We start from the raw sequence: 13,452 nt of genomic DNA, 5'->3' as shown, positions 1-13,452 counted from the left end.
AACTACATTTTAATATTTGAATTGGACCTCAAAAGCCAAAATTAGGCTTTTTGTTTCTAAGAAAGTCTCTATCATAAAACATATGTGCATGATTTTTGGGTTACAAAAAAGGAGGATTGGCTTAATATTGAAAGCCTTATTTATGTGGCTCTGTTATTCATCTCCTTTAAGTTTTATGCTTTTCCATTTTTTGCATCCATATGCGATTATTCAGGTGGATTATTAAGAATAATTCCACCCAGCACTTTGGGAGGCCGAGGAGGGCGGATCACGAGGTCAGGAGATCCAGACCATCCTGGCTAACACAGTGAAAACCCGTCTCTACTAAAAATATAAAAAATTAGCTGGGCATTGTGGCGGGGGCTTGTAGTCCCAGCTACCTGGGAGGCTGAGGCAGGAGAATGGTGTGAAACTGGGAGGCGGAGCTTGCAGTGAGCCGAGATCGCTCCACTGCACTCCAGCCTGGGCGACAGAGCAAGACTCGGTCTCAAAAAAAATTAATAATAAATAAAAAAAGAATAATTCCATAACATTGTATGTATAAAAGAAGAAATATGTGCCATGAATGTACATTGTTTAGAGAATTTGAAGTAGTTAAGTGAATTCAATAATAAAAAACTTGAATGAAATATGTTACAGTTTTTTATATTTTATATTTTGCTACATTTATCTCAGGCTACTGAAAACATTATTGTGACCCTTACAAATAATGAATTAATTTAAGATTCAAATGGGTGACTAATGATGTCATTCTCTGAGCTAACAAGCTAATGTGGAAAAACTAGCTTGTGATAGGAGGATTTAATAAAAATTTTTTTGCAAGGTCACCTTCAGGAACTGTTTAAACTACAAAAGAAGAAAACTTAGAACAAAGCCTTGATGACTGGTGACAAGTGAAGAAGACAAGCACACTAAAGCCAAGGTTTAATACAAGGGTTTCAGAAAAAGTAGCCAGAGAAGAGTAAATAGCACATTGAAAATCAAGAGAATTGTTATGCAATAAAATAGTCTGTATGTTAAAAAGGTACAGATGAATTAACCTATATAAGAACAAATATAAAATATTTTTATTGGGTTTGGAAACTAGGAAAGTATAACCTTGCAAAATCAATTCTAGGCTGGGGATTGAGGCTATAAGGGGGGGGGTAGATCGCAGACAGAGGATGATGAGTCAAATGAGTGAGCATAAGAAGAAAACAGAGTGTTTTGAAAGAATGTGGAGCTAAAGAATATTCACTTATTAATTTGTTAGGTTTTGTTTTCATTTAATGTAAAAATAAGGATAAAAGACTTGGCTTCCAGTCCAGCATGTTGAGGGGCTTGGAAGTTATCAATCCCATGATCACAATAATAAAAAGAGGTGAACAAACTGAAAATCAACAACTCTTTTTAGATTCATCAGTGAGGTAAGGTTGCAAGACAAATTCCTGCCTCCAAAATTGGAGAGAAAAACAGTTGAATACAGAAAATCACAACTTACTATAGCAGAAGCCCAGGAGCAAAAATATCTCTGCAGGAACCAGTACAAATAAAAACCTCAAACTATATTGGATGAAATTATTAGAGGCTCAACATGAACACATTTGAAAGCTAAAAACTTCGAGGAGGGTCAGTTTTATCCCACTCAGCATACACATGCTTTCGTTTGTTGCAGGAGCACTACCAGCTTCTCAGAGTAGAAATACGGAAAAAAAATCTCGTTATACTTCCATTAGGGAAAGAAAAAACAAAAACAAATGTCTATTTTAAAGAGCATTTTTGACTGCTTAGCCAAGGCTACTTCAAATGAAATTATTTTACTAAAGCCTAACACACTGGAGTTTCCCCCAAACCTAACAAAGCTGGGGGAAGGGAAATACTCTATTCTGGCTTCCTCTAGTCTCCCTTTCCCACTTAAGCCAGGAGTCAGGGCATGAGCGGCACTTACGGAAGTCACAGCTCAAACTGAGGTCTAGTTATAGCTCTATAAAACTGCAGGTACCGCAGGGCATGGTGGCTCATGCCTGTAATCCCAGCACTTTGGGAGGCCAAGACTGGTGGGTCACGAGGTCAGCAGATGCAGATCATGTTGGCCAACATGGTGAAACCCCCTCTCTACTAAAATACAATAAAATGGACCTGCGTGGTGGCGCGTGCCTGTAATCCCAGCTACTTGAGAGACTGAGGCAGGGGAATCGCTTGAACCCGGGAGGCGGAGGTTGTGGTGAGCTGAGATTGTGCCACTGCACTCCTGCAGGTACTGCAGGTAGTCACAGCATGTTCAAAAAGAAGTTTCCAGGGAAACCCAAAGAAAATGGGGGACATAAAATGAAGGACACCAGAGAAAATGTTATCCTCCAATGCTGATAGCTACAGCAAAAAGTGAACACAGGTTAACTCTTTTATCCAAATATGCATGACTCCTCTCACAAAAGGCCTAGGTACCTTAGTGTCCTTTTTCCAGTAATATCATACTTGAATTTCAAGAAAAATTATAAGGCATGCTAAGAGATAAAAATATACACACACAATTTAAAAAGACAGAACAAGCCTCAGAACCAGATTCAGATAGGACAGAGATGGTGGAATTATCAGAAAAGGAGTTTAAAACAACTATGATTATTATATTCAGTGACTAATAAAAGAAGATTAGCTTGTATGAAAACAGATGGGCCATTTAAGTCAAGATATAACAACTTAAAGAAAAGACTCAAAAGGAAATGTTAGAAATCAAAACACTGTAGCAGATATAAAAAATATATATATATGCTTTTGATGGGTTCATCATTAAGCAGAGCATATTCAAGGAAAATTTTAGTGAACTTGAAGAAATATCCATAGAAATTTCTAAAACGGTAGTAGAAAGGGAAAAAGGAAGAAGGAACAGAATATCCAAAAATAGTGAGATAATTATAAACAGTGTAACATTAGTACAATTAGATTAATGGAAAAAGAAGAAAAGGAAAAGAATTAAAGAAAATTTGAAGCAATGATGACTAAAAAATTTTCAAATATTATTATAGACACCAAATCGCACATCCAGGAAGTTCAGAGAATATCAAACAGGAAAAATACCACAATATCTAACTGACCTGTGATGGTTAAGATTATTTGTCCACTTGGATAGCTTCTGTACTCAGGTACTTAAACATGAGTTTAGATGTTGCTGTGAAGTTATTAATATTTCAAACTGAAAGCAAATCGAAATAGTATTTATATTAGTACTCCTCAAAAATGAAATGCTTGGGTGTAAAGTCAAAAAGGTATAAGCTCGATATGAAGAAAACTCTGATAAAAGAAATCAAGGAAATTTTAAATAAATTCATATTCTATGCACATGAATAGGATGACAATATTGCCAAGGTATCAGTTCTTCCCAGCGTGGTCTATAGAGTCAACGTATTCTAATCACATCCCCAGGAAGTTATTGTATATGTTGGCCGGGTGCCGTGGCTCAGGCCTCTAATCCCCGCACTTTGGGAGGTCAAGGCAGGTGGATCACAAGGTCAAGAGATTGAGACCATCCTGGCCAACATGGTGAAACCCCATCTCTACTAAAAATACAAAAATTATCTGGGCATTGTGGTGCACATCTGTAGTCCCAGCTACTCGGGAGTCTGAGGCAGGAGAATCACTTGAACCTGGAAGGCAGAGGTATGGGAGGTATAGGAGCAACAGGAATTCTCATTCATTGCTGGTGAGAATGGAAAATGGTAAGGACACGTTGGAAGCAAGTAGGTTGATTCAGAAACCTAAATATACTCCAGCTATTGTACTCCCTGGTATTTGCCCAAACAAGTTAAACATGTTTGTATTCACACAAAAAAGCAACTGCATGCAAGTATTTATAGTAGCTGTAATCATAATTGCCAAAATCTAGAATAAGTGAATCAATATATAAATAATTGTACATCCCTATAATGAAATCTTATTTATTGCTATAAAGAAATGATCTATCATACCACAAAGACATGGAAGAAACTGAAATTAGCACTGCTAAGTGAAAGAAGCAACTCCATAAAAGCTACATACTCTATAATTCTAACTAACAAATCTATGGAGATGATAAAAAAGACCAGTGATTGCTAGGGTTTCATGAAGAAAGGGATAAGGATGAATAGGTGTAGCACAGAGGGTTAAGGAAAGTGAATCTATTCTGTGTGATGCCATAATTGTGTACACATGTAATTGTAAATTTGTTAAAATCCATAGAATATATAATATATAATGCAAATGTAAATGCTAATGTGAACTATAGATTTTAGTAATAATGTATCAATACTTGTTCATCAGTTTTAACAAATGTGTCACACAAATGCAAGATGTTAATTATAGGAAAAGCTTTGGGAGTGGGAGAGATTGAGGTACTATATGGGGACTCCTTGTACTTTCTGTTCAATTTTTTTTTGTAAACTTAAAACTACTCTAAAAATAGCATATATTAATAATAGATCACAATATACCCCAAAATCATTATAATTATTTCTTCTCTGTGAAGAGAGGAGAGGGTTAGAATAGAAGGTGCTAGCCAAGGTAAATTTTATATTACCTAAAATACTCTCGTCTTCTTAATAGAAAAGTATTTTTATACTTTACAAATTTAATATATATGAAAAGACTGAAAACTAGGGGGTTGAAACATTGATAGTAATACATTCTGCTTAGTGAGGAGACTTTGTTAATTTCTTCCTTGTACTTTTTAATTAAAAACACAAGCTGCTACTCCAAAGAGATGTATATAATTTTTCTTTTTTCTTTTTTTTTTTTTTTTTTTTTTTTTTTTTCACCAGAGTTGTGTTTAAAAAAAAAGGTAAGGGCCGGGCTTGGTGGCTCAAGCCTGTAATCCCAGCACTTTGGGAGGCCGAGACGGGCGGATCACGAGGTCAGGAGATGGATACCATCCTGGCTAACACGGTGAAACCCCGTCTCTACTAAAAATACGAAAAACTAGCCGGGCGAGGTGGCGGCCACCTGTAGTCCCAGCTACTTGGGAGGCTGAGGCAGGAGAATGGCGTAAACCCGGGAGGCGGAGCTTGCAGTGAGCTGAGATTGGGCCACTGCACTCCAGCCTGGGCGACAGAGCGAGACTCCGTCTCAAAAAAAAAAAAAAAAAAAAAAAAAAAAAAGGCAAGATAAGCTAATGAAGACTATATTAAAGATGCATGGGTGAATTTACAATCTATAAGGTGATGATGTTGAAAAGACAATAGTGATAGAATGTGAGGTACAGATACAGATGAACTTAGAGTGGAGGTGGACTGCCTTTTCCATCTACTATAATCTAACAAAGAAGAAATAAGTCACTCCAATTACACTAAGATTGTAGATTTTATGAAAGACTAGGAGTACCTATATGGCTTTCTTTTTGTAAAATTGGGGTAAAATTATCCTCAGAGCAGTTGACAGAAAGAGAATTTAAAAGAAAAAAATAGCAATATGATGATTAGGAGAGCATACAGACCAAACAGAGAAAACTAAACCACAGATTGCAACACTTTGAGTGCCTAGGTGAAGCTGTAGGCCATCAAAGCATTATAACAAAAAATTACCTTCTCAGGAAATTTTCCACAGCAGAGCTCAGTATCCCCCTATGTACACATACATAATCAGATTTATATAGGTTTGAGTGTCTGTTAAACAGGCATGATAGAAGGAGAATAGAATGAATTTTCTGAGGGCTATTGTGTAAGAAAATATTTGCATTTCATTAGGATTATAAAAGAACATACACAAGAGAATTGAGTAAACCATGTGCTAAATATATTAATTTATATAGCAGAATGATAAAGAGAGAAAAGTAACAGTGGTGAATTTATTTAGAATTACCCTTCAATTATTTCAGAGTTTGAGAAGGATTGGTATTCATTTTGTAAGTTTGGTAGAATTCAACTGGGAAGCATTCATTTTAGGATTTTCTTTGTTGGGAGATTTTTGATTATAGATTCAATATTCTTACTTTCTGTTGGTTTGTTCAGGTTTTCTATTTCTAAGAATTTATCTATTCAAGTTATCTAATTTCTTGGTGTATAATTATCCATAGTAGCCTTATAATCCTGCCAATTCTGTTGTATTGATTTTAATGTGTCTTTTATTCATGACTTTATTAATATTAATATTTATTTGAATCTTCTCTCTTTCTTAGTCTAGATAAAGGTAAACAGTTGTGTTCACCTTTTCAAAAACCCAACTCTTGGTTTTACTGATTTTTCTCTATTAGTCTTTTCTAAAGGTCTCTATGTTATCTATTTCCGTTAGGATATTTATTATTTACTTTTTTTCTACTATCTTGGAGTTTAGTTCTTTTTCTAGTCTTCACAAGTTGGCAGCAGAGAGAGAGAGAGAGAGAGAGAGAGAGAGAGAAGCACAGGAGAAACTGACCTTTATAAAACCATCAGATCTCAAGAGAGCTCCCTCACTATCATGAGGACTGCATGGGGAAAGCACTTTCGTGATCCAATCACCTCCCAATAGGTCCCTCGCTCAACACACGGGGATTACAATTCAAGATGAAATTTAGGTGGACATACAGAACCAGATCATATGAATGCATTACACAAACATATGTATATGTGTATGTATGTGTGTGCATGTATATACATATACACATATGCATGTACAATGATATTTTTGATTGTTAGAGCTCTGATAATAGGAAACCGTCCATTTTTGGATGTGTAAAAAGGCGTAATGTGTATATACACTTTTGAACACACTGTGGAATTCCTTGATCTCAATTCTCTGAACAGTTGTGATCTTAGCATTTGTCTCAGAGCAGTTCTTTGGTTGCCACTAATTGTCAATTGGAATTGGCAATAGCTAGTTTTTCTGCTGTCTCAAATTCAATAAAATTTTCTTTTTGTATACTAAGAGACCGCAACAATGTATTTAATGACATATTATTCAAAAATAGACATTTCTTTGTAATGACATATTTTTCCAACTTAAAGATGCAAGAGAAATCAAAATAGAAAAGATTATTAACAAAACACAGGATCATATTTATAAACCAGATCTCTCTCTTTGGTAATAGTTTCCTCTGGATTTCTGAAGCAGTTTGTGTCTGTTTTAAGTAAAGTGTATATCAAAATCATGAATGCTACTATACAAAATTATATTTTCAGCTAAAAAGTAGAAGAAATTACAAGAATATATGAGGCTGTAAGCTAAGTAGTAAAATCAACATCAATTTAGATAAACACCGCTCAAAAGTCAGTATATACAAATCTAGAATATATTAAATTTCAAACTAAAATATAAAACATTTATATATAGCATTTTATTGCTATATAGATGATAAAAGATAACAATTTGCCATGTAGACAGAAAAAGAAGATTCAGAATATAGAAATAACTTGTGCAGAAAATAGTTATCAAAATGCCCAGAGAATGCAGCAAACTAAAAATAATCCAGTCCTGCTTGTGTTGCAATGGCAAAGAAGGTAATATAAAAGGTAATATAAAATATTACACACTGGGGCCTATTGTGGGGAGGGGGGAGAGAGGAGGGATAGCATTAAGAGAGATACCTAATGTAAATGACAAGTTAATGGGTGCAGCACACCAACATGGCACATGTATATATATGTAACAAACCTGCACGTTGTGCACATGTACTTTAGAACTTAAAGTATAATAATAATAATAATAATATATATAAAACATAATATTATTAAAAATAAAAATAATTGATTTAAAATATAATTTTCTTATCTAATATTATCCAATAATTTAAAATCTAATATTATTAAATTAGATTTCAATACTTTTATAAAAGTCATGTTGGCTTTCCAGATATGAGATTTCTAAATTTTGATAAGATTGATATCATTATTTTATTCCTTTAAAGACATCTGTAGCATAATTATTGAGAAATAATCATCTAGATGACTCAGAATTAAAACAATGTCTGATTTAATAGTTTTAATATTCTGTTTATAGATCTGATTATCTCAAAAATAAATTTTTATTCTCATCTTCAGAAGGAATCTTCTCGCAAGCCATTTTCCTAAGTAGCAACTAAGCAGGTGGCCCAGTCATGACCAACACAAATAAAATAAATTCATTAGTTGGTAAAGATACTATGATTCAAAACAACTGTGAAGATGCTTAAGTTGTTTTTTGTTTTTTTTTTTTTTTTGCTCTATGCATTAATGATTTTAAGAGTTTTTGTCTGAGTGTTAATGGATATATGCCTTCCACTACTTTATTTTTCTCTAGAAATACCTATTATCAAATGTAAATACTTATCAAATTCAAAGTGTATATAATAACATTCAACAACACATATTATAACAACACATATTATAACAACACAATATGTACATATACACATAGTGTAGTATAAGTGTTTAGTTCCATTTTTATCATAAATTAAATTTAGTTTCCTACTGTTTGCTGTGTTACTTGCTAAGTGGAGAGTGTACATTCTCTCATTGATCACATTTCTTCCGGGTCAATATTCCTCCACACTCAGGCAATAATGCCAAATTTTAAATCAATATTAACACTTTCAAGTAATTTTATTTATAATTGACAAATAAATTTTATATATTTATGGGATACAATGTGATTTTTTAAATGTATGTATACATTGTAGAATGATGAAATCAAGCTAATTAATGGATCTGTCCCCTCAAATCCTTATCATTTCTTAGGGGTGAGAACATTTAAAATCCACTTGGCAATTTTCAAATATACTATACATTATTATTAACTGTTTTCACCAAGTTATACAGATCTTCAGAACTTATCCCTCCCATGTAACTGAAAATGTTTACCATTTGACCAGCATCATCCAATTTCCTCCCACCCCTAGTAACCACCATTCTACCCTCTACTTTCATGAGTTCATTGTTTTTAGATCACATACATATGTGAGATGAGGCAGTATTTGTTTTCTTTTGAGTAGCTTATTTCTCCTAGCAAAATATCCTTCATGTTCATCCATGTTGTCACAAATTACATAATTTTCTTCTTTTATAAGACTGACTAGTATGTTTTTCTAGTTCTTTGATGTAGAATATTAGGTTGCTTATTGAAGTTTTTAAAAAATGTTTTGAGGTAAGCATTTATTGTTATAAGTTTCTCTCAGAATTACTTTTGCCACATTCCATAAGTTTTGGTATGTTGTATTTCTATTTTTGTTTGCCTCAAGATACATGTGCGAGTATGTATATATATATTTACATATGTGTGTGTGTATGTGTATACATTACAGAGTATATGAACTTAATGCTGAACCCATCAAAGGCTTTTTAAAAAAATTTCTGCTACAGTGCTTTTGATTTCTAACATTTCCTTTTGAGTCTTTAAGTTCTTAATCTGAATATACACACACACACACACACATATATATACATGCATACACACACACATACAAACACATACATATATTTAATTTCTCTTTTGATTTCTTCTTTTACCCATTCGTGGTTCATGTTGCTTAATTTCCACATACTTGTGAATTTATCTAAATCCCTAATATTACTAATTTATAGTTTCATAACAATGTAGTCAGAAAATACATTTGATATAGTTTCAAACTTTTTAAATTTGTTGAGACATGTGTGGAGGTATGATCACAGCTCATCTTTACCTCCTGGGCTCAAGCAATCCTCCCATCTCAGCCTCCCATGTAGCTGGGACAACAGGCATGCACCACCACATTGGGCTCAGTTTAAACTTTTATTTTGGAAAAAATGGGTGACTATGTTTCCCAGGCTGGTCTTGAACTTCTGGCGACAAGTGATCCTCGTGCCTTGGCCTCCCAAAATGCTGGCCTTTCACCTTCTTAAGGGCAGAGTATTTTTATAAAGTGTTTTTGATTGCTCTACTCAGATTTGTCCTTATGTATTTGCCTTATGTATTTACTAATTCAGTTATTTATTTAAGAATAGATTCATGGATATGTATTTTATGCTTTGGTTATAATCCAATCCTTCTTTATTTATTTTGTGGCTTACATTGTGCAAGTTTTAGCTACTGGTAGCTCTTTTAGTTGTCTACTATAACCTTTTGACACCCTTGCATTATTGTTGATTATTTTGTTTTTATTCTAGTAATTCCTTACTTACTGCACTATAAGATGCAGCAGAATAATGTTGTATATTTCTTCCCCCAGTCCTAGAATCATCCATTCCTCCAATTGCACTGGTTACTTTTAATGGAGAATAGCAAGAAAAACCATGATTTGGGTACTAAGTATGCTTGTTGTTACTGTGGAATATTGCCTCTAGGTTCTATCTGCTGAGAGAGCAAGGAAATGTATTTTTATATACTAACCAGTACATATACACATATCCAGAAATATTTCTATGCATCTTCATTTGTACATTAAGCTAAAGTTCAGTTCATAGTGATGTCTCCTACTCTTATCCATTATCACATGGATTATTATGGATTTTCCCTCTGCTTATCTTTTAATTCTCACTCCAACAGTGCAAACCCTAGCTTCCATATTCCACCACCCAATTTTTACTCATTTTTTCAATTGCAAAATACATGCATACCACTATCAGAACTATTAACGTGTAACCCTATGGGAAATAGCTTTATTAAATGGAGTATAGTGCTTATGTACAGTTTGTTCCTTTTAGACTTACAGTTTCCACTTATTTCCAAAGACACGTAGGTCAGAACTTTTTCCTTCATTTCCTTCAGTGATGTCGATTCATACATTTGTAATGCATTTTTGCTTTGACATTTTCTGTATTCCATCCTAGAAGACATATATTGCATGGGTACAGTTAGATTCATGCTGTAAAGTTCTATGTGTATCATCAAATTTATAAGTGTCATGTATCCACAAGCATAATATCATTGGGAATCATTTCACTCCTGTAAAAATCCCCCTTTGTCTTTCAGTATTTAACCTTGTCTCAAGATTAAACACCTGGTAACAATTGACCATTTTACCATAACTATAATATGGCATATTGTGGAAAAAAGAAAGAGAGATCAGACTGTTACTGTGTCTATATAGAAAGAAGTAGACATAAGAGACTCCATTTTGTTCTGTATTTGAGATGCTGTTAATCTGTGACCCTACCCCCAACCTTCCCAACCTTGTCCTTGCAGGAGACGTGTGCTGTGGTGACTCAAGGTTTAACAGATTTTGGGCTGTGCAGGGTGTGCTTTGTTAAACAAGTGCCTGAAGGCAGCATGCTTGTGAAAAGTCATCACCATTTTCTTAATCTCAAGTACCCAGGGACAGGTACACTGCCAAAGGTCTCAGGGACCTCTGCCTAGGAAAGCTAGGTATTGTCCAAGGTTTCTCCCCATGTGATAGTCTGAAATATGGCCTCGTGGGAAGGGAAAGACCTGACGTCCCCTATCCTGACACCCGTGAAGGGTCTGTGCTGAGGAGGACTACTACAAGAGGAAAGAAGGCCTCTTGGCAGTTGAGATAGAGAAAAGCATCTGTCTCCTGCCTGTCCCTGGGCAATGGAACATCTCAGTGTAAAACCTGATTGTAAGTTCTGTTTACTGAGAAAGGAGAAAACCGCCTTAGGGCTGAAGGTGGGACGTGCTAGCGGCAATGCTGCTCTTTATGCACTAAAAAGGTTTACGGAGATGTTTCCATATGCATATCAAGGCACAGCACATTTTCTTAAACTTATTCATGCCACAGAGATCTTTATTCATAAGTCTTACTGCTGACCTTCTCCCTACAAAATGATCCTATTAGCCTGCCACTTCCCTTTTTCTAAGATGGTAAAGATAAATAAATGATCAATAAATACTGAGAGAACTCAGAGAAATAAATGATCAATAAATACTGAGAGAACTCAGAGACTGGTGCCAGCGTGGGTCCTCTGTATGCTGAGCGCTGGTTCCCTGGGCCCATTTTTTCTTTCTCTATGCTTTGTCTCTATGTCTCATTTCTTTCCTCAAGTCTCTCGTTCCACCTAGAGAAACGCCCACAGGTGTGGAGGGGCAGGCCACCCCTTCAGCATACCAGTAATTAGTCTTTTAAATTTACTGCTATTATATTATTTTCTTTTAGGTCATCCATTTTATTAGAAATATATGTGAAATTTGAAGTCATATGCATGGATGTACCTACTGTGGTCATGATGAAAAACAGATACATTAGAGTTGAATGGATTCATAAATGCAAAACATTCATGTCAAGGAAGTTCAGTGTTGTATTGAGAAAGAAAATAAATTCAAGCTTCTAATAGAACCAGGCAAATTCCTAAATTTATAAATACACCAAAATATTATATGTATTTATTTATAAATATAAATAAAAATCTCCAAACATAATTAGGTATTCCCCTAGACGTCTTTGTTGCAAACAAAATACAATATGTTAAGAACTTAAGAAATATAGTAGGTTTTCATTCCCTCTATTGTTAAAGAAAACATAAGTCATAATATATTCGATTAAATTTGTTTTCAAGATTAAAACATAAAATATGTTTAATTAAAAATAAATCTATAACCCATGATTAGAAAGTGCAGCACACTTGCATCAGCTTTACTGAATTCAACAGCATTGTTCTAAATTAGATGTATATTAGTACCATTAATACAATTTATATTATTTCCATATATATTAAAATATTAGGTTATAATAACCTTAATTGTATGTGACCTTTCTTGAACACTTTCTAATAGTCAGAGGTTATGCTAAGTGTTTTATGTACATTGCTCTTCTAAAAATAAACTAAGAAATATTTTTAAAAAGCACACAAACTTGAAGTAGGTACAAGTATTTTACTCCTGTATTGAGGAGGAAACTCCTTGTCTCAGAAATATTGGTTATCTTCCTAAAAGTCACACATCTAACAAACTTCAATATCTTCATTCCCCGACCACTTCAAACATTTTTGTCTTGTATTCATACAATTTCCATCTTAAATTTTATATTTAAATAGCATTAATGACAATTTCAAAATTTCCAGCATTACCTGGTAATGCTTATTATTATTAATTTTTGTAATAATTATTATTGTTTTGTTTTAACTTAAGTAAATTGACTTGTTAATCCTTTAGCCTGAGCTACACCTAATACCCAAGACTGGGTAATTTAAAAAGGAAAGAGTTTAATTCACTCACAGTTCAGCATGGTTGGGAAGGCCTCGGGAAATTTACAATTGTGGCAGAAGTGGAGTCAAAAACGTCCTTTACATAGCAGCAGCAAGGAGAAGTGCTGAGCAGCAGAGGGAAGAACGCTTTATAAAACCATCAGATCTCATGAGATCTTGCTCACTATCAAGAGAACAGCAGCATAGGGTAACCACCCCCATGACTCAGTTTTCACCCACTAGGTCCCTCCCATGACACAAGGGGATTATGGGAACTACAATTCAAATGAGATTTGGGTGGAAACACAACAAACCGTATCAACATCCAATAATATGTCGTAATTTAAACTGCATGTTGAGCAATGTAGATTACTCCTTTTTGAATGATAAATCAATATGGGAAAATGGTACAAATCAATTAAAATAACTGTTAAAAATAACC

The 13,452-nt window shown here is 34.3% G+C and overlaps 1 long non-coding RNA gene across 4 annotated transcripts in view; it reads right to left on the bottom strand.

Moving 5' to 3' along the window:
* LOC107130421 (uncharacterized) overlaps positions 1-13,137 on the bottom strand; it is a 39,219-nt gene extending 26,082 nt beyond the window's left edge. For 3 of the 4 annotated variants that reach the window (XR_006698878.2, XR_012428593.1, XR_012428592.1), the window contains exons 1-2: positions 13,042-13,137; positions 10,581-10,696 (exon numbers count right to left, since the gene is read on the bottom strand). This is a non-coding gene — a long non-coding RNA (uncharacterized lncRNA). Of the gene's footprint in view, positions 1-3,071; positions 3,170-10,580; positions 10,697-13,041 lie in introns of all 4 variants that reach the window. The other variant, XR_006698879.2, reaches the window with a different exon arrangement.
* Between the last annotated feature and the right edge of the window lie 315 nt (positions 13,138-13,452).

This window comes from Macaca fascicularis, chromosome 1, assembly GCF_037993035.2.
Source record: "Macaca fascicularis isolate 582-1 chromosome 1, T2T-MFA8v1.1".
Lineage (NCBI taxonomy): Eukaryota > Metazoa > Chordata > Mammalia > Primates > Cercopithecidae > Macaca > Macaca fascicularis.
The sequence above is the reverse complement of the archived record's forward strand: the minus strand, read 5'-3'. Positions and strand labels throughout refer to the sequence as shown.